Raw genomic sequence first — 3,800 nt, 5'->3', positions numbered from 1 at the left:
AAAAAAAAAAAAAAAAAATTCATGGTTTTATTATTCCTCATTTTGCAATAGTTTTATTATTCCTAGTTTTAATACTTTATCAGTTTATTGTCTGACTGGGTTTTATAAGTGTGTTTGGGTTGGTTTGTTTTTCACCCAAATCGTAGGCTTTTTTTACAGGAAGTCCTACTCAACAGTCTCATTAAAACAAAAATATATTTCATCCTTTTTTGTTTCTTAAAAAAAATTCTTAAAGTCTTATATCATACAGTTAAATTTAATAAATCAGTTTATGGTGACTTGGTTTTTGATTGGCTGTCATCAATAGTCAGTCCCAAAGATGGTGTGGTAACAACTGATCCAGTACCTTTGATCTCCTTTTATGAAATGTTTTATTACATTTTTTCAGTGTCTGATTAAAACAACATACCAGTCTATTAGTTTGAAGATCTTAAATTCTAGTTTTTGATCTTTAGAGTGACACGTAACTATATTTAATTGCATCAGATGAAAGAGTTAGCAGGATCATAAGTTTCTCTGGGCAGCCGAAAACTTCGTTAATTCTGCTACTACTCTCTGAATCAACAGAGACTTCAGAGCAACTGCTTCCAGATACTGTGTCATAACATRTTATTTGCCAGCAGCCTGCCACGTTTTAATTACTCACGATTGCTATTTGAACTAGCAGGTACAAGCATATCTTCCTTAGAAGTATCAAAACTAGAAAGTCCATTTGAGAAGATCCTGAAGACAAGGGCTGGTGCTGAATTAGTTCTTTATGAATTGTCTGTGCATACCRAATCATAGCTTTTCCCAAAGAAATGTAAAGGTGGTCTCAAGTCGGAGGTGGTCTAATGTCTTCAGAAATGTTTATCAGCTACCTTTTTCTGTTTAACTGTTCTTACTAAGATTTATAAACACACAAAACCCAACATTCTGTGGTGGTGATCATGGCAGACCTTTGGTTCCAGTGAACTCTTCATTCCTTCTGAAGTCAAAGTGCAGTATTGTGTCCAAAGTGCCTGAATTATCTATATGTAGGTGTCATATTCCTCTTATGTAGGAGTTGACTCTTTTCCCATTTAGTAATATTTTCTTTTCCTGAGTATTTAAAGAACCTTGTGTCTTCCTTATTTGTTCCACCTCTGCCTGTCCTCCTGCGTAAGCTTTCTGAATTTTGTTGAGGGGATTGTTTTGCTGCTTGTAGCTCCATGCAGCTGCAAGTCTTAGTAACATTGTTACTCTGTTTTTATCTCTGTTACAATATCAATGCAAAAACAGTACAACTGTTGTTAGTGGTTTTCTGCTGATAACTATATTTGTCAAAACTGTTTTCTATGGGCTGTGTTACRTTGTCATTGGCACCCCTGTGTTTCTTTTGGGGCTGAACTTTTCATACTTATCTGACAGTGGCTTTTTACTCCAAAGGGTTGACCTTACTACTGTAGTACCTCGTCATCAGAGTGTTAAGATTTGTTGTGAAGTTTGGACTCTCTCTCTCCTAGCACAAATAGGACRGCTTGCACTACTCAGATCCTTCCCCTACAAGGGGGAACAAAGACATTAGATGTCTTCAAGATTCCTCCCAAGGTTCGTATGGTTCTTGTAGACTGGTCTCCTAAGGACTCAATGTCTGTTAACAATAACTGTAAATATTTCCAGTCTCTTAACTGATCTTCCGGAGATTTATAAGGCTGCTTTTATTTTCCTTGTTTTAAGATTTTATCTTATATTTGGTTTTAGTATACAGGTACCTGCCAGGGACTGTTCATTGTTGACACCCTCTTAGAACAACTCTCCCAATTCCAGAGCCTAACTCTTATGCTTTGACTTCAAATGCATGCATTTCAGAACCTTAGAAATGCAGAACATCATACAGAAATCATTTTAACTATAGTAATAGGAAGCTTATGGTATACTGAAGGAGTTACTGATATATGTAGTCACTGTTTTCATAAACKTTTTTGAAGACAATAAAAACATTTAAATCTACAGTAGTGTTTGTGGCCATAGTAACTCTTTATGAATTTTCATTGGAATTTATATTAGCACTAAATACTTGGAAAGAGTTCTAAAACTTATTCTGCCTTCAACCAGATCTACTGCCTGTTACATGATTACTCTAAAAGAATCCTGTCTTGCCCTATACTCAATCTTGACAAAAGTCATGGTTGTACAAGGTGCAGCAAGGTAGACAATGCAGTTGGCGTGCTGGATATTGGTACTCAGTCCATCCCTGTTGTTCTCCATCTTATTTTGATGCACTCAAGCAAGAGCTGAACATCTGACTGAACATACCATGTGAGACCTGATTATCTAGTAGAGTAGARTAGAGTAGAGTAGAGTTGCATGGCCCTTAACATTTAGTGTACGTGATGACCCAGAAGTTGTCTAAGCTTTTAAAGGAATGCTTTTGCTATGATGGAGTCTGCTTGTATGCAAACAGGTAAGACTTTCTTATATGAGTGCCCACTATAGCCAGTTACAATATCCAGAAAGTGATCTTTGAAATTAGCAATAGCCTGATTGATACTGRCATATTTGTTGATAACTGTAGACTGCTTTGATGTACACTCTTCCTAAAGCTGTGGATCCCGTGGATTGCCCCACATAATAATATTAAAAATTCACATTCAAAGCATGGTTCAAACAAAAATTCGAGGAACCAATAATTACAATTACATGTGGGCAGTATTTGTGATGGACTCTAACTTCTCTATGGCTGTTACACTAACAGTAGTAAGAATTTGTCCTGTTTTTTTTTTTTCCTTTTCCATACAATCCTACAARGGATTGGGGTTGAGTTGGATTAGAGGGAGTTGTGTTAGACACAGGAATCCAAGTTCTGAAGTGCTGTGGTTTCAGGATAGGTGCCTAAGGATATCAAACGGCCTTTTCTATATGAAAGTAAGTTTTGCACTCACTGCTGTTCATTCCATGTACAGAGGATGATATGGTCCCGCCCAGTGGAAATATTTCTCTTCTGAAACCAATGTTTGAATGGCCAGAGCATGCTCCAGATATGAAGACGAGATGAGCAATTTGCCAGTTTCTGTTGCATACATGAATAAGAGTTAAGTAAAACATACTTGGCCAGCTACTTCCAGACCTGCTTAGGCCATTGCCAAAACTGTAGATGGACCTGCAGCATGCCTTCTTAATTACAGCTTTTCCAGAATCCACTGCAACATCAGCACTACGTAACAATTTCAAAAGCGGCATATAGATGTGTGGTAAGGCACAGAAGAATACAGGTTATGTATTGCATCCTTGCTCAGTGCTGCTAGAATTAAAATAGATCCATGGAACATCAGCAGTACTTGCAAAACCAATATACATGTCAAAGAAAAAAAGGAAAGAAATCTAAAGAAAACAGTACTTAAAGTTTTTCTCCTACACAGCAAGTATGGCTTTTGCTAAAGAAATGCAAAATGTATAGTCATTAAAAATATRTATATTTGTGCATTTCCAATCACCTACAGCTATTCCTGGAAACATTTGACAGGATCCAAGAAGAAATTACATTAAAGAAATGATGTCTTTTACTGAAATATCTCAAGCTAATGAATAAAAAAAAAAGGCAAAACAGCAATCAAACTCAACTCCCCCTCCCATTCCCCAATTTAAGAATAAAATAATTATTTCAGTTAAATTCTCAAAACTAACTTCATGAATTAATATGCAGGCATACAACTGACTGTCTTAAGACACATTTGATTGTGGAAAGTGTTTTTTTCACATTAGATGGTGAGTTCTTATACCCAAGCTATCAGTTAACTTTTAACTCTTGTTTAAAAGAGCATTTTAGTTCTTCAGAGTGT

Source organism: Rhea americana, unplaced genomic scaffold (genome assembly GCF_003343005.1).
Source record: "Rhea americana isolate MKP2758 unplaced genomic scaffold, rheAme1 scaffold_40, whole genome shotgun sequence".
Taxonomy (NCBI): domain Eukaryota; kingdom Metazoa; phylum Chordata; class Aves; order Rheiformes; family Rheidae; genus Rhea; species Rhea americana.
The sequence above is the reverse complement of the archived record's forward strand: the minus strand, read 5'-3'. Positions refer to the sequence as shown.